At 48.9% G+C, this 18,365-nt stretch overlaps 1 protein-coding gene across 34 annotated transcripts in view; it reads right to left on the reverse strand.

The window, feature by feature from the left end:
* Foxp (forkhead box transcription factor P) overlaps positions 1-18,365 on the reverse strand; it is a 237,005-nt gene that overhangs the window by 43,479 nt on the left and 175,161 nt on the right. The window contains exon 1 of one of the 34 annotated variants that reach the window (XM_076823312.1): positions 8,960-9,155. The exons of the other annotated variants lie outside the window; for them this stretch is intronic. The gene's annotated coding sequence lies outside the window, so the exon portion shown is untranslated. Of the gene's footprint in view, positions 1-8,959; positions 9,156-18,365 lie in introns of those variants that run through there. 34 annotated transcript variants of the gene reach the window in all.

Raw genomic sequence — 18,365 nt, forward strand, 5'->3', positions numbered from 1 at the left:
GTCTTCTAGCAAGAGGGAACTCAAGAGGTGATTCTGTCGTCTTCTTGGAAGACACAATTTTTTCCCGAGAACTCGTTTTCTGCTGGAAAACGATAGAGAGGTACTTATCGGAGGTTTCATTGAAGATGATGCGGGAAATAAAGTGGAAATGCTACAGATATCGGCACATTCGGTATGCGAGGGGGTTAAACGAGGCTCGTTCGGAGGTTTCAATTACCAAGAGCGCCGTATGCCAGGATTCAATCTCTGGTGGAATCGCGCGACGGAAGTGGGTTGAAAAACATGCAATATATCGAATCCCGGGGGATCTTTGCAGCGGCGAGGGGGTGTGGAAAAGAAGTGGATGTCTTCCTTCGGCCAAAGACGAGAGTATTCAGAAAGGCCGCTGGTCAGTCGTAATGAATAATGTCCACATCTGTTCGGGACGTCCCATCAGTAACTCCTGCCCCCTAGTCCCCGCTCGATCCTTGCTTCACCTTGCTCCTCTCACCCTAAAAACCATTTCCACCCCATCGCCGCTTTCTCGCCCGATTTCGCTGCATATCAAATTATGGAGTTCTGAATGGCCGATCGTCGCCTGCTGCTGCTGCTGCTGCTGTGATATATTTGGATATATTAAATTTTTTTTCCTGTCCGAACACATCCACCGTCCAGCCAGCGCGTACGCGTCCGAGAGGAATCGATATACGGGTCTGTCCACCATGCCCGATGCTCCGGCTCTTCTTAGCTGTTCCTCGAAGTCGTCCACGCTGGGATCTTATTTGTCCACGATCGTAAAGTACACAATTCCGATCTCGGTGGCACCGTGTTCTCGTGGAAGAAATATATGCTGACGGAAGAATACGCAGAATTTTCCATCGGTCTACCTTGACGCTTTCTAATTCTACGCTCGCACGGCGATCGCCCGAATAACTCAATTCTGAAGGGTCAATTACGAACGGGGGGGACGAATAAAAATCGACCAACAAACTTTCGTTCCCTACAGTCCATCTAGGCCTGGTGGAAGGTCGAGAGGCTTCGTTTGCATAGTCGACAACACCTTGCGTGTCCATTACCGAGGGGGTGGCGGTGCCGAACGCGGGTGCGACGCCGAAGTGGACGAACGGGGGCGGTAAGAGGTGTGAACCGTAAACGCGCCACGTGCGGCAAATGGAAATGGACCAAATATCGCTGCAAACACTCGGCCGTGCGAGTATCGATATACGACGCACCCTCCTCCATCTCCTCGGTCTCCTGATCCCCCTTTTGCCACGATCAAGGCTCACACGCACGCACACACAGCCTCGACTCCCACGGTCCGTTCGTCGTTTATACCGCGTCCACTGCCACCTTCCTTTCACCCCCCGCGCACCCTCGCGCTCCCCCGGCGACTGACGTTCGAAAATTCACCGGTCGCTCGAATCCATCAGGTATCCGCAAAATATCGCAAAGCACTTTTCTGCCAGCTGCCCCCGCGCCCTCTGCGCGTGCACGTGCGTAAAATCACGCGAGGAGGAGGTTTTCATTGGGGGCGGGGGTGGACTCGACACTTGCGAATTTAAGTGATATCGAGTCTACGATTCGAACTTGGTGGAAAGGTTTCTTTTCACTGACTTTCACTGTTCACAGATGCTAAAATCCACCGCCAACGGAAAAAATAAGGACGCTAGGAATAAGGTGATTCTTGGGAATTTTTTTCTAAGAAACTGTCGATCGAATCTTTTCCAAATTTTTAGGGTAAGTTAGTTCACATTCAAGTATGAAGAATTAATTTTTTCGTTACAAAGTGTTCGATAGAAATGGAGATATATACATGAACACGTTCGTAGGGACTCGCGCGCCGGAGTTGCAAATTTGCGATCCCGTGGGGCCCCAATTCTTCCCTGAAATAAAAAACCAAGGATTTTTTTATTTCTCGTATAGTTACACTGTCGATGGACCTAAAACTTTGACAAATAAACTGAATTGAACAACTCTATTGCCATAAACAGTACGAAATATCTTAGGGCAGAGTCGTAACTTTTACTTTGAGGTCCCACCAATTTGCAAACTTTTAACTTTTTTTTCGTTTGTTAGGTTCATCGACAATGTAATTATAGCAGAAATAAGAAAATCCTTGGTTTTATTATTTCAGTTTTATTATAATCGCAAATTTACAACTCTGGCGCGCGAGTTCCTACGAACGTATTCTTATATCTCCATTTCTACCGAATACTTTGTAACGAGAAAATTAATTTGTATTGTTTGAATGTGAACTAAAATACCCTGAAAGTTTGGAAAAGATCCGCTCGACAGTTTCTTAGAAAAAAATTCCCAACAATCACCTGATTCCTAGCGTCCTAAATAGGCCTCCCCTTAAATCGCTAACAATTTTCCATTACCTGCAGACACAGAGCTTCTAAAAGCTACTGACATTACACTAAATTCACGAATTTTCATACAATCAGGCCTGCTTCAGAGAACACCTATACTACTCAAAGTCAGACATTAAGGGAATCGAATGAACGAGCCGCAAAATAAGTAGTACAAGCAGAGAATAAGTCGCACGCGCCACTGATGAACAAATTACTACTAAATCTACCGCGATTGCTCCACCGTTAAGTCCTTTACTCCCTACCACCCTACTTGTCCTCCTCCTCTGCGCGCACTCTTTCGCTTCTATTTCCTCCTGCCCGGGAGTTTGCAGTTTATTTCCAGGACCGAGTTACTGGGTCAGCCAGCGCTCGTAATTCCCAAGATCCGGCCATCCCGGCGATACACGCAAATGCAGTTACGCGGGTCGGCCGCATTAAACGCATTACCGTGCAGGATTAACTGGATTCCGGTCGTGGCCGCGGACAGGGCCAAAAAGAACGGGCCCGAGGGGGGTTGGCTCGCGAGGGAGGGGTCTCGCGCAGGGGCTGGCGGGTTTTCGCCTTGGTACAATTCGCCCGCTCGTTTATCCATTCATCCAATTCGCGGACCCAGCATGGAAAGCGGGCTGCGTGTCCACGGGAGACAGAGAGGCGCGACTGGAGAGGGTAGAGCGGCTGGAATAGGAAGACAGAGAAGGAGGCAGGGCTGAAACAGAGGGGTGGAAGAGGGCCGAGGATAGAACGAGCGAGTGCTTCTAGCTAAACAAATATGTACTCACGTACTCATTCACCTATCTCCCAGTCAGTCCTACCTACGCTCCTACAGCCCTTTTAAAGACTTTTCCTGCTGTCCCCGACTCTAACCCCCAGCCGTCACCCCTAACCGGCGGAGGCAGCCCGACGCTCCTGACCGTCCGACGGGGTTTCGGAGGCGGCAAGTTCAGCAAAGGGGGAGAAAGAGAGACAGACAGAGACAGAGACAGAGAGAGAGAGAGCCACAGGGACCACGTCGTCTCCCTTCGCGGCGTTCGAAACCTTTTTAGCCGCCCTAGACGCTGCTGGCAGACACGCCGGGGCCGAGTCAAGTGTCCGCCGCGATTGTGGTGGCCGGCCACGTGGTGTCATTCACCAAGACTTTTCGAGGAAATTCGTATAGGCGGACGTGTCACACGTACAGTCGCTGGGTGAGACGGAAGCCTTCCTTGTTTCTAGCGCGACGCTGATCAGACGGAACTATTCTACCGAGGCTCGTGCTTCTCCCGCGAGATCTCTTGCGGCGGAGCTGCTATGTGCGATGACACGAATCAATGCGATAGGATAGATTTAATTAATGTCTAGCATATGGAATCTACTGAGACGATTGTAACAGGTGATAGTTAACTCGGTGCTTGGAATTATACAGTGCAAAGGCACTAGTTACGGTGTTTGGAGGAGTTCAGGACCAGAGGTGGGCAAACAATTATTTGAAATAAAAATTTCGTACACAAATGTTTATTTCAAATAATTGTTCGCCCATCTCTGTTCAGGACTATGCGCGTGATTGTTTTCAAGCGTCTGTTTTTTCTTCTTTTTTTTTATAAGTACCAGAACTCGCGCAGGAACAGGGGAAAAGCAGCTCCGGGTCGTAAATCGTGAAATCGGTTACGCGGGGCGACTCTGGCCCCCGTTGCACCGTGGATTTTTCACGGTCGCGGTGGATCGATCCTACGGAGAGCCGACTATATATCCTTCCCGGATCTAAATCCGCGAAGGATTTCGTCTGACGCGCCGGCTCGTGATTCCCCAGGATCTATCTACACGGGGGAAAGAGAGGAGGCTCGCCTATTTGTTTCGTCGCATCGTGTATTGACACTGCGCGACGGTAGGCGTCGCGGCGATAATATATCGACGCCCTCGGTGATATATGCCCCGCAGGAGTGAGTGGCTGTGCAGAAGAAAGACTTGTCTCATAAAGTATAGGGCGATTTGTCACGGCAGTTTGTGATGCGACCGGGAGAGAATAATCCTCTGGATATCATCTAGCGTAACTTGCTCCCCTTCTGTGCTCGTGCCCTTCCACCCTCGCGAGCTTCTCACCCCCTGCCCACTGTCCTGAGAGCGGATTATTCCTGACCCGCTGCCGCCACCCCCGCATCCACCCCCGCCGCGTGTTCTTCGTTAGTCTCGATTCGACGATCGCGGATCCTACGAATTATTCGCCCCGTGCCTTCCAAATTTACTCGCGACGAGGCTTACGCGCCTCCTGACGAGCGTGTTTCCCCGCTCCCGATGAAAAATGCCGCTTCGATTGCCACCCCCGCGTAGGCCGTTGCCAGGAAGTATATACAAAAAAATGTGACAAGAAGATTAAGTTTGCAAGTGAACCGTATGATACTCGAAGATCCAAATGCCCAGAGAAATTGTCAGAAACGCGTGTCTTCTATAGGTATGCGGGACATTCCACGCGAAATCGGACACTTTTTGGAGTAACATTTCCGATGTGGCTGAAATTTGAATGTGTTATAGCCTTTAGAGACGTGTAAACATATCTCGAAGGATTTTTGAAAATTTAAAGAAATGTAGATTTTACAGCTGTTCGAAGGTAAGTGCTAACTTTTTTTCAATGAATTATAACTATGGAAGTAGTAAACGGATGGAGATGAGGTTTACGGTGATTTGTAGTGAAGACATTGAAGTTTTAAGAAAAAACCGGCGACGACGCGACAGCCGCGGTAGTGCGCGTGCGGCAGCGTCAACTTTCGGCAATTTTTACAAGGCCAATTTTAAAATGTCCATATTTTTGACAATTAGACCATGAAGGTGATGGATAGAACTATATTCTGTTGTTTTTCAGATTTTTAAAATCGCGCCCGATGTTAAAAAACTGCATTCGTTTATAATAATTGCACAAAAATGGTTAAAAAAAATTTTTTTAAAACTGAATTAATTTTTTCTTAAAACTTCAATGTCTTCTCTAAAAATCGCCGTAAACCTCATCTCCATCCGTTTACTACTTCCACAGTTATAATTTATTGAAAAAAAAGTTAGCACCTACCTTCGAACAGCTGTAAAATCTACATTTTTGAAAATTTTCCAAAATCCTTCGAGATATGTTTATACATCCCTAAAGACTACAACATATTCAAATTCGAGCCACATCCGAAACGTTGCTCCAAAAAGTTGTCCGCTTTCTCGTGGAATGTCCCATGCACAGAATAGAAGTTTGTCGTCGACTAGAATTAGTTACGCGCGATCGATAGTTTTAATTAGAGCCTCCTCTATTCGGCCTTTTAGCGCAGCGCTACGCGGCTTTGTTAATTTAGCACGTTCCCGGCCGCTTTGTAGCGCGCCGCTTTTACTATTTCCTCGGCCCTTGGCCCATCGTAACCCTTCCCCATAAATTTCCCGCTTTCCACTGGCCGATTTATAATTACCGCTCTCATATAGCCGAAGCGTAATTTGCTTGTGTAAATTCTACATGCCCTGCTCCGCGATATTTCGCCGGGGTACAAGCTCGCCGGATACGGTGTTCCTCCTCTGGCCCGAGGAGATAACACTTTTCCAGGATTTATAATAGTTTAGCTAAATTCGCGATAAGGCCGGGCCCGTTAATAGATTCGCCCAAGATCAAAAGCTTTGCTCTCTCTCTCTCCCCTGTGTTGCCCGGCTGCCTCGCGGACGCCGAGGAAGAAACCGAATCCTTTGATCGCGAGTTCTCGGTGTAAAATAAACTTTCCCCCCCCGTCAGAATTATAATTTCATAACGTTCATAATGGAGACGGCCCGTACGTGCACTCCGGTAACGAACGCTTCAAGTCCCCGGAACCCGGCTCTATATTTGATCCTGGATCAAACCGCTCGCTCTCCCGCCCGTGTGTACGATCCACTTGTGCGGTGTGTATCCGTGACAAGCGGAATCGCGCGGCAACTCGCGCGATCACCGATATATTCGCGGCGGAACGGGCGCCGATTACACTTTAATAGCGCCGGGATACATTATTCAGAAACTACAGTTACCTTGTCGATCAAACCTCGCCGGGGTAATAATATGCATTGTCAGGGCGAATTAAAAAATCAATCCGAGTCCCCAGCGTCTTATCTGCATTTAGCGTGCAGGAGTCCTTCGCTGTGGGCTGAATTTTGCATTAAGCACCATTATTACCGTTCAATCGTAACGTCGCCGATGCAGGGATCCCTGTGAAATATGAATCTCGTCGAATCTCGGTCCAAAAATATTCCCCCGTCGAGGGTTCTTAATCTTTTTTCTGACAAACCACCCCCACCGAGCCCCTCATCAAGATGTCTAAATATATTTCGCAGGAGGATCGTTTCTGAAATACTTGGCACTGTTAATTATCGAACGGCGACATTTTACTTTGCAGACTGTGGGATATTAAAAATTCGAATTTTCCCTTGCGGAGGGAAGGATAGAGTTAGGAAGAGAGTAAAAAGGGGATCTAGGGTCAGGGAACCTTTAACTTCTAGTTCTGAAGGGGATAGCCTGACTGTTTTTTTTTTTTTTTTATTATTTTGCCTGGTGGCTTTTGAAACTATGTGGCTGTTCCAAGGGGTTGGAGGGTGTTTCGAGTTTCATAGCGGTTTCGTGCGCACGGTGGCGCAGTAGCCACGCGACTGTCGAGCAGGTAGGAGAGCTTTCAGCTTTTCGAGCATGGAGCTTCGAGCTTTCGCGGTTTCGGCGGGGATAGGACGGGACTGGTGGAGGAAAGGGCGGCCTGAAGGGAAGGGGACAAGCGTCGGCGCCCAACGATACACTACACACCCCGACACAACCATGGGTTCACCGATCTCAGTGCGTGCCACGCGTCCGACATGATAGCACGCACCCTTCTGACTCTCCTGCGAACCCTTTCACCATAATTTCGCGACGCACACGATGAGTCATATGAAAAATTCCAGCATGTAACACCCTGAGCTGTCATCTCGCTATTCGATCCCTTATTCTGCCTTTGACATAACGGACAGTAAGATATTAGATTTCGCGAGTTCAATGTCGCGAGAGATCAAAATCAGTTAGCTCGAAGGAAAGCTGCCGAGATGTTAATTCAGAATACAGTATTCTTTCGTTTCAAGCCCCATTGACAATTGGAAGCGTATCGTTCAGAAAGCTCGGTAATAAATCTTCCCTTCCCCTACTGAATTCCCTTCCCAAGAAGTAACAGCAAGGGAAATTACAGGTGCGGAAGGGGCCGCCTACGCTCGGGCGTAAGAACAAGCACCTGCAATTAGAAATTATTCAACACCTCGAAGCTAGCAATCTGCTCTGCACAATATGGGAGCTGATGTCAGCCGCGGAACGTTCGCGCGGAAAGGAACAACGTTGTTCTACGCTCTGTTGTTCCTATTCCGTATTCATAACCTGGCCATTATCGCGGTTAGAAAATTTGCAAGAACACACATGAAAACACGCCGCGTATCGGCGGCCGTTCTTCTCGGTCCCGCGAATTATGCAATCGCGACGAAACGAGGCAATTACTCGATACACGGCTACGACACACGTTTCATTAACGTTTTATCGCCTGCCTCCTGACTACCGATACTTGCCGCATGTATTATTAGAAGAAAAGGGGGAAAGGAAATAATGACGCGGAGCGGCCAGACGGTTCCCTTTCCCCGATACCAACTGCCGTTATCTCGCCGGCGACAGAAAGAAAGAAGAAAAAAAAATTAATTTTCCCTAAGTGCTGGTCGTTCCATCGACGAAAGTGTTGTTGAATTTTGTCTCGCTTTATAGCGACCACGCTGTACGCTGTGTACGAAGCCTGTCAAGGGAACACGCTGTTTACGCTTTATCGTCCGGCAAGCTGTTTTCCTTATCGATCGCGATTGTTATCAGGTCACCTTGCAACCCATTGCTTGCAATTGCATCTACCCAACTGCGCTCTGCGCCTCTGTTCAACGCGAAAGCTCCTACCGGAATGCAAGCTCGTCGACGGCTTGTGAAAACCTCCTCTCCGCGTCCACTCTGCCAAGCCCAGTCGACTGTAATCGAGAAAGTTACGAGCGATATATGTTCGCGGTACTCTTAAGTACGTCTCAGGAAAATTAAACGAACCTGCAGGCGTGATTATTTAAATACAAGCGACGCCTTGCTTCCTGTATGCCAGCGAGATTCTTAGAACTCTCTGTATCGGCGAAGACGATCTGCCGTCACGTACGTTAGACGTGCCCGATAATTATTTTGCGAATCCCGAGAAGAGGCGAATAACTGTGGCTCGTTAAAGATTCAGTATCGGTGCGTCAACATTCGGCGCGTTACATGGCTGTTTACTCCGTAAACGTTTACGAGACGAGCGTTGTAAGGCGTCGCGATGGATAAGCACGGTTAACAAATATTACACCGCGAGTCACGTTGTGTTTTATATCAAGCAAATACACGGCGCACATGAGCAGAATGGTCGAGGCTACTCGCTTCGGTGCTCGACGGTCGTGGATTTCGAAATTACGGGTTACCGTTCGTTCGACGATTCGACGAACTCTGTAATTTAGCGGTTACTTGGCGATATGTTTGAGCAGGAAGCACTGTGCACAGGGTTATTCAGCCGATCACGCGTCGCAACACTCCGTCGTCCACCCTTTCCCGTCACTCAGCCTGTCGAGACACTTCGGCATAAGTTTCAGTTACTTACACGATTTCCTGCATCGCTGCCAGTCGATTTCTACGCACTCGACGCGCGACTCGGTGTCACTTTTGTCACGACCGGCCTGCCAAGTCCACCACTGTCTCCCATTACTCCCGGCACGGCGGTGCTGTTTTCTCGACCGCCACTGTCGCGTTCACGAGCCCCGAGCGTCAGAGGAAGTCCGTCCAGGAGTCGGTTGCGTCGACCACCCGCGTGCACATATCACTCGCGGAAAGCTGTCGCGCCGGCAACTCTCTGGGGTTTTATCACACGAAGTCACTGGTTTCCTCGGTGGTCGCACGTGCTGCAGCCACCCACGCGGTTCTCACTGTCGCGTGCACGCACCGGCGATCGTCGCGGAAGCGAGAGAAATCCGTGGGAACTAGTACACACCAAAGGGCAGAAGATCTCAGGGATGACGGACAGGCCTCGGAACCGACGATAATGGGCAAGAAGGAGCACGTCAGACGCGAGTATAAGTGTGCACAGGCTAGACAGAGACACCGGTGGAACTAGAATCGGCGAGGGGGCAAGGGAGACGGAGCTAGAGGCTCCGTACATATGTGGTATGTGGGTTCCTATGTAGGCACATAGGAGCGTATGTGGGTTCTCCGGGAGGAGTGCAAGGGAGGACGGAGGGTCAGTGTTCAGTGTGGGGTCTGGGAGGCAGAAGGAGAACGATCCACGTACCCGAGGTGTCGGAAGGTCGCGGAGAGTCGGTTGTGTCTCGTGATATGCACGGTTTGTAGGCGATATCGTGTTCGGCTCGGCGCGCCAGGCAGGCCTGCCTGGCAGCCGCGGGCAGAGAGAGCGACAGCGACAGGGAAAAAGAAACAAGGGAGGAGAGAGAGAGCGAGCGAGAGAGCGAGATAGAGAGAGAGAAAGAGAGAGAGAGAGAGCGAGGGAATCGGTCTGAGGGTGGCGGGAGAAGAGGTGGTAGGGGCGACTTGCTGTGTTGTGTCGGATGCTACCCGGTAGCGGGTACTTGTTGTTCAGATACCGGCTACGCGGGTGGGGTAGGGGAAGCGGAGGGATGTCGTGGAGGTGGTGCAGGCGACGGTGACGACGCCGGAGAACGCTCGTAGGCGGCGGAAGCGAGGGAGAGAAGCGGTGGAACGGGGGAGGGGGTGGAACGGCCTTGTGCGCAGCAGCCAGAGTCGCTGCCGCCGCTCGAGGCGAAAGCGCGGGCTAAGGCGGTGGTTACCGATGCCACGGTGCAGTTGGAGGGATGGAACGGTGTATCAGGCGGAGGGAGTCGGCTGCGGCGCGTGGTGGTGGAAGATGCTACGCGTTTCCGCCGGAGAACGCTGCACCGACTCGCTAAACAGAACGCGAAACACAACTGGGTCGCAGTTTCGCGTCGACCAGCCAGCGGAGGAAAGAAAAGGGGGGGGGGGCGCGCGATGGGTGGTTGCGGAGGGGATGATGCCTGTGGCGCGTGTTGCGTCGCGGGGAAGGAAAAGGAAATTAGCCGCTGGAAGAAGCGGGCGAAACGAGGGGGTGAGGGTGGGATAATACGATACCTCTGACGGTTGTGTCGATGCGAGGCACGACGCGACGCGCGCCGCGGAGGGGCGTACGCAGGTAGCGCGACACGCGTAATTGATGACGAATGACGGGCTGAGACGCGGACGGAGCGCGCGGGAACGATTACGAGCGATCGCGAGACGATATACGGCCGAAGGACGCAGCGTCGCGAGTGTACACGCCGCGCGGATGCGCGCAACTCTGCGGGCGGGCGCGCTCGGCTACGCTGTTTTCCTCCCTGCCGTTAAAACAATAATGCAATATTTAACCATACACACGAAGGGAGAGCGAACGATAGAGGGAGAGAGAGAGAGAGAGAGAGATAGAGGACAGAGAGGAGGGAGGTGGCACGGTGGCAGTGGCGGTATCGGGGTGAGAAAGCATCGGCGGTAGGGAGATAAGGAAAGTAGGGGTGGCGAACGTAGGGAGAGCGGATGTGGGCTTTCATTTCCCCTCTACCCTGCAAAACGCCGACATCCACGACTGTGTGTGCGATGCTTCTCTTCCTCCTCTACCTCCTTCTCTCGCTCTCTCTCTGTCTCTCTCGCGATCGAGGCTGCCTCGCTCAACCCCGTTAGTTGTCTTGCCACGCTTTTCTCGCCCCTCCTGCGTCCACCCCTTCTCTCCGGTGTTTCTATCTCTGGCTCTCGCGGCTTTTTTCCTCTTCCGCGGCCCGCTGCCGCCGCTTGCTTTTTCCCCGCGAGCGTCTCTTTCTTCGGCGTGCTGCAAGCTTTTAGGGGGATCCTCGCCCTGCACCCGACGCTTTTATGCGACGCCGCCGTTAACAGGGGAAGGTGGGGTGCGTGCGTCCGACGGGCCGAGGGAGACAGAGAGGCGAGCGATATCGGCGAGAACGACAGAGAGAGATGGAGAGAAGGCATGTGTACATGGATATGTACGCGACGAGGATACAGGGGCGGTTGCCAGGTGGTGGGAGAGTTGGAGGCGGCGCACGGCTCTTTTCAAGCGAGTACGTGGGGCAGCAGAGGCTGGGGTAGCTGCCTCCAGACGCATTCGCCGAACGATGCAGGTGGGCGAGCGAACCTCCTAAAGGAGAGGAACGACGTGCACGCGCTCCACTCGCACGTCTGACTACCTACGGACCGCATCTCCTGCGAGTGCTGCGGCAACTCCTGCTGCTCTTATTGCCTATCCACTCGACTCAGATTTGGAATGTTGCATCTTGCGCCTGCTCAATAAATGATACCTATACTACACTTTAGCTGCGCGATTCTTTTTCGCTTCGCGTTGGTCACTTGTGATAAGGAACGGAGAATCCAACAGCAAGGTTTTCTTGTACGTTGTGTTTGTACCATGCGTATAGATGAAGGGTTAAATTGACAATGAGTGGACGATCGTAGTTTTACTGCATCAAGGAGTAGAGCAGTATTGGTTAGAAGTTGAAAAGATGAACCATCTTTTGAATAAATAATAGGACAGTATCGAGGTCCATGTGATCGAGACGATGGGACAGACACCTCGATATTGACAGTTTCCTTCATTAATAGCAGTCACCTCCTTCGAGGACCATACTTTAAACAGGAGGAGAATCGAAGCTTTTTGACACGAGGATGTCTCGTAAAATCGTGGCTCGAACTTGCGCCATAAATGTTCCTGTGTAATTCCGAGAATAATCGTCTAGAGCAGATGCTGCTAACGATAAACCAGCCGGATATCAGTGGACGTCTGCTTCAACATTCTCCAGCCGATCCGTTAATATACGCAGTGGCCAGGGTAAGTATAAGCATAAAAGTATGCGCAAATCGTCGCCACGGGGATTGGAGGCGTGCGAAGTTAGAATATCCGCCGCAAATATTTTTGTAACGGTACATTCAACTACCCTCAGTCGCTGGAATTTTATATATTCAAATCCTGTCCTAAACTAATTCCACCCTGGCAAATACATTCACCAGCAAGTTATAACTCAATATACACCCCCTGTTTATCAATACAACCTCTCAAAAAATCACATTTAGAGGCTGGTACATCGTGTTCCTTCTCGAGAATTCTGTAATATCTTATTTCTCCTTTCTCGAGAAATTACAGTATTTCTCGAGAAATTTAAGTGAAGGAAAATTATTATAAATCCCATTTGTTTTCAGAAATAAATTTTCAGTTACTACAAATTGTTCCTCAAAAACTAAGTTCCTCTAGTCTTTCACTAAAACAAGACGTTCTAGCTGTTATGAGCGATGGAGCGTCTATTATGCAAAAGTTTGGACGACTCTCTCCGGCTTACCAACAGTTTTGTTATAATCATGGGATACATTTAGTCGTTTTAAAAATACTTTACGTAAAAGAAAATACTCATTCTGATGCAATATCTTCACTCGGATGATGGCAATGGATTCTCACAAAATGAAAATAATGATTCAGCCAATTCAGATTCTGATGTTGAAACAGTAGAAACCTCGACTGTTCAGTTGCGACCAACCATCGAAGAAACAATCACAGCAATACGAAAAATTGTAAAAGTGTTTAAGGATTCACCAGTAAAAAATCATATTCTGCAAAAATATGTGGAAGAAGAAGAAAATACAGAGCTAAATCTTATTTTGTATTGTAAGACCAGGTGGAACACCATGGAGGCTATGATTAGCCAATTTATGCGAGCAAAGAATTCAATTAAAAAAGCACTGGCTGAAATGAATTTAGATTACACGTGGAACGATGAATATATTAAAATTGCTGAAACCTTATTAGCCACATTAGAACCCATAAGAGTAACAATAGAAAATCTCAGTCGAGAAGACTCCACATTATTAAGTGCTGAAGGTGCTGTTAAATTCTTATTTAAAAATTTGGAAAAAGTAAATAGTGAATTGAGTAAAGAGTTGTTGCAATTAAACAAGAAATATCGAAAAGAAGAGATAACGCTATTGTATCCCTTATAAAATTTTTGCAGAATCCAGAATCTCATCAAAAAGATTCAAAGGACGCATTTTTCCACTTAACAACCAAGACAGACATGTATAAAACGGCAAAATAAATTCTAAGTAGACTTTTCGGAAAATATAACAATAACCACGATTCTCCTGAAAATATTGAAAACCTTACAGATCCTGAAACAGAAGAATTACCTTTAAAAAAGCAATTGGAGTTATCAATCGCAGATACCCTCCAAGAATTTAGTGTTAACCAAGGAGACGATAAATTCCGGACTGTAGCAAAGGATTTCCATATTTTTGAGCCCACTGAGAAAAGGACATCCAATTTACAACATCTTCTGGATACTCTATATACAATTAAACCAACATCTACTCAAAACGATGAAATTTCTCTACAGCCGCGGATTTTGTCACAAAAAAATAAGTAGATTGGCTGACGCGACATCAGACGCGTTGTGCTTTTTAAAAAACTATTTTAAAACAAAACAGTAGCTTGCTCACATTTAGTATCAGATAAATAAATTTATCAATTATACTTAATATCTGTTTTTTCATTTACACAAGTTTTGTGTAAGTTAGGCCCGAATAGAAATTTAGATAAATATTATCAACATTATTACAAAAATATAAATCTTGCAATATTGTTTTAATTTGTTGAAAATTCTCGAGAATTCTCGAGAAATATAATCTGATTTCTCATTTCTCGAGATGCGAAAAATATCGAGAAATCAGGAACACTACTAGCACACTTACAAGGTACCTGTATGTACAACCCTCGAGTGTCACAGCTACCCAACTACGTTCCACCCACCCACGGTGCCCATACGATGACAGAATTTGCATTCCCCCGGAGCACCCAGGTCAGATTCTTCCTCCTAACTTCCTGCATCAGAGGCTCACGCGCCTTGCTTCCTTTCCTCCGGGATGAAATAGGAGTCACGGCTGCGTCTCCTCCGCCTCGGCATTCCTTTCCAGCGTGAGGGACTGGGGGGTTGATAGCGGCTACGCCGATACGCCAAGCGAAAAGGGTCATCCCGGGGAGTAGCAGCCTCCAGCGAACGGTGGATGCAACGAGGGGGCGAGTGCAGGGTGTCGGGGGGTAGCTTCGAAGTCCAGATAGCGGTACACTTAGCCGCGTGTATAGCCGTTCTCTCCGGAGGATAGAAAACGCCGGGATGGAGGGAAGTCGGAGGAGGACAGCGAGGGGGTGGGTGGCGGTCGGGTGGCTGGTTGAGGGATGTGGAGGGGTAGAAGAAGGGGCGTGGGGGTGGTGGCCACCCCTTGCAACCCCCCACCAGCGCAGGAGTCGCGTCGCCGACGCTCGGCCAATAAGGAGGCCCGCCGACACAGAGACAATTCAAATGCTGCGCCAATAACAAACGTCTTTTGTTGTTATACGGCAAACTTTCTTTTCGCTGGTCCTCTGTTTGTGCCGTCCCCAGGATGCCCAACCCCGCCACGGCTGGATTCCTCCGTACCGACGTCTCTCACCCCCCCAAGCCGCTGCCCCCCTTTTTTCTCTAGTCGCGCCTCTTTCCCTCTTTCCCTTTCGTTCTTCTCCCTGGCGCGTTTCCTCCACCACCCTTCCGGCGACTCCGTTCAAGGCATATTTTTCTTTTTCCTCTTCCTTTTTCCCCCCTTTCGCTCCTCTCTCTCTCTCTCTCTCTCTCTCTTTCTCTCTCTCTCTCTCTCTATCTATCTATCTATCTATCTATCTCTCTCCCTCTCTCACCCTTCCCCCTGAAGCGTCAACATATTAAAACCGAGGGGGTGGATCGGTTGGCCGGGCTGCGCAATGCTGACTCTGCCTTTCCCCATTCTTTCTCGCTTCTGCCTCTTCTTATTCTGTCTCTTTGCTGTTTCTTCTACTCCGCCGTGGCCCACGGCCTCATCCTCGCGCGAGACTCCTCGAAACTTCCGCCTCTCGGTGGTCATCTCCAGGGGGCCCTGGCACTTGCGCCGCCCAGTCGCTTAATTCTGATACAAACTGCGCCTCTCGAGGCGGGCCTTCCGCGACACGCTCTGCTGTTTACCATCGACTTCCGGCCACGGCTGCGTCGCGGTGAAACGCCTGTAGGAAAATTCCTCGAGGTGACTCGGACGAGCCGGTGATCGATTAATGCGAGGTAAATACGAGCGGAGAGCGGCTTTTACGGAAAATGTCATATGGATAAGCCGAGGAGCTCCTACATTCCAAATTAAGTTCCAATCAAAATTTGTCAGTTGACTGAGGATAATAGACATCCGTTCGAATGAAAATTTCAGGAAGCTCGTCACTCGAGAGACATCATGATGCCATGCGTCCCGATCACGTGCAAGCGCGGCGTATTTTCAGTGAAATAAAACCGTATTAAGTCAGCCGCTCGGAGTCTACCTTCCTGGCCGCACCAGTGTACAATTAAATTCTGATAAAACTTCGTCAATCGCCGTCGTTTAACGTGCCCGGCCCTCGGAAGAGAGGAGCATCGCCCTCGCCCAAGTTCGGCCAAAATGGAGCCTCGCCGGCACGAAAGGATAAATATTCATTGACGTCTTCATCAAGACTTTTATGACTCAACAAGGGGCCGGGCACCATCGAGCAGTTCCTGCGCTCCTTTTACGCGAGCCGCCATGAATTCAAGACGCCCGGCTAAATACTCTTTTATCTCTATTGGAATAATATATTTAGACTACGTTGTATATTGCGAATATTTAATGTATCTTTCTAGAGAGCCACACGCGTGGATCGTCACGCAGACCAAGGTGTAGCTTGTGTTTCCTTTTTTTTTTGTTAAGGGGTCATGCTCAGTCAGGAGGCCGAAAAAAGGGTGGTCTTCGGAAATTTTTTACTCAAAAGCTATAACACATTTCTCAAAAAATCGTTTTTCCTTTTAAGCATTGCATCTAGTACCATGCATCGTAATTTTTTTATTTAAAAATATTTATCAATAACTAAGTTATTGTCCATCACTCGAAGGTTCTCTAAAAATAAAAGCTTCTGCGGTGACACTGCTGCTCGAAAGTCGATCATCTAAAATAAAAAAATTCAAAAGAATTGACTTATTATATTATATTATCTAGTCTTTGAATAATAAGTAAATTTTTTTGGATTTTTTATTTTAGATGATTGACTTTCGAGCAGCAGTGGTCACCGCAGAAGCCTTTTTTTAGAGAACCTTCGAGTGATGGACAATAACTTAGTTATTGCTAAATATTTTTAAATAAAAAAATTACGATGTACGGTACTAGATGCAATCCTTGAAAAGAAAAAAGATTTTTTGCGAAATGTGTTATACCTTTTGAGTAAAAAATTTCCAAAGACCACCCTTTTTTCGGCCTCCTGACTGAGCATGACCCCTTAAAGTGCTCCGTACTGTTATAGTCGTCAAAGGAACAGACCTTAGTTTAGTCGTGGTTTGAACACGTGGTTTCAAACGACAACCGTCGCGATGTTTTTCCATACCATTATTTTATATTACATTTAATTACATTAAATATGAGTTCAGAAAAAGTGTATTTCATTTAGAAGTCCAAGACGCGATTAGGAGTAGAAAAGTAGTTTTTCTACAATCTCGAAGCTAGAAAGCTTGTAGCTCTCGACAATAAAAGGATTACCCTTTTATCAAAACCCTCCCGACTGATTTCCGGGGCGTGGAATTCTTCCGATCCGTTGCCGCGCGTATCTCGAGTGACTCCATGCTCCGAAATCGTCGCGAGTAGGCAACTGGTGATCGATAAGGAAAATCCTCGGGAAGGAAACGCAACGCGGGCGAAAAAGAAAAGAGAAATCTCGCGGATACAGGCGAAAGGCGGTGGAAGGGCGGAAGGCAGCAAAAGGGGCGGCAAAATTGAAATTTCTTCGCTCGAGCGACGACGCAGCAACTCATAAAAAGTTTAAACGTTTCATTCTACGCGGCGAGCCGCGTCGCCGCTCCGCCCGCCCGCGCGCGAGCCTTCCCTTTTTTTCCCAATATAAACTCTCTTTTCTCGCTCTCGCCCTGTCGATTGACTACCGGGGAGAGCTTTTCCGCTCGCCCTGATACGACTCGGTTATACACCCCGCGCGCCAACCCCCTCGGAACGGGCGACGAGCCCGGAGATGCTTACGGCTGGCAACTTTTACCCCCCCACGAGAAATTAGGGGCTTACTTTGCTCCTTTCCACCATTGTGGCGTGCCGGCCGCGGCGCGAGTGCCTCTCCCTTCGGCCTCTCCCCTCCGGTATCGTAAAACCGGAGTTTATACGTGTGTCTCCGACGAGGAGAGATGATCCACACGAGCGACAATTACTTTCTCCCTGTCCAATTGGATTACTCGATCTGGTCGATTAAATATTCGCGCCGCGACCCGGGGTGACGTGGCACCGGTGTGTTTCTGATTTACGGGATTTACGCCAGAGACGAAGGCATTAGAAATCGAAGCGGTTGAGCCCGATAAATATTCGGGGTGTCCACTGGCGAGCTGGTTAGGTGAAATGATTCCCCTGTTCTCAGGGAGGTAGGTGCATTACGTTTGAAAATTCGCATTGGAAGGAGACCGATGGAACCGCGAAAGGCAAACGGAAAGGGGTTCCCGTGGCTTTTAAAAAATATCAGATTCACGGGCTGTCGAGAGCGATCAGCCGGCAACGTTACCCATCGGCGGCCACTTACGTTTTCGTTTTTCCATTAACGAGTACCCGTCAATCCCGGACTTGCTTCGACAGAGCGCGCAACCCGCGGTAACGAACTTTCGGATCATTCGGTACACATCGGAGAGATGCTGACCGACAGGAGATGGCTGCTTAAAAAAAGCCCGGGAATCCGAGCAAATACGCGAACACAGGAGCAATGGTATAATAGAGCCCGTCAAGAAACAATACAGAAGGTTTTCCATCCGGGGCCGACACAAAGGTCGCCGCTGACACGGAGCGAAATTCGATCCCTTATATCGTGGAAAATTCTCGCGTTACACATCCTTCTGGCAGTGTTTCAATCGAACCGCGGGAAAACATAAGCTTTTTTTAATACCTGCTGGTAC

The sequence above is a fragment of the Andrena cerasifolii genome, chromosome 11, assembly GCF_050908995.1.
Source record: "Andrena cerasifolii isolate SP2316 chromosome 11, iyAndCera1_principal, whole genome shotgun sequence".
Taxonomy (NCBI): Eukaryota; Metazoa; Arthropoda; class Insecta; order Hymenoptera; family Andrenidae; genus Andrena; species Andrena cerasifolii.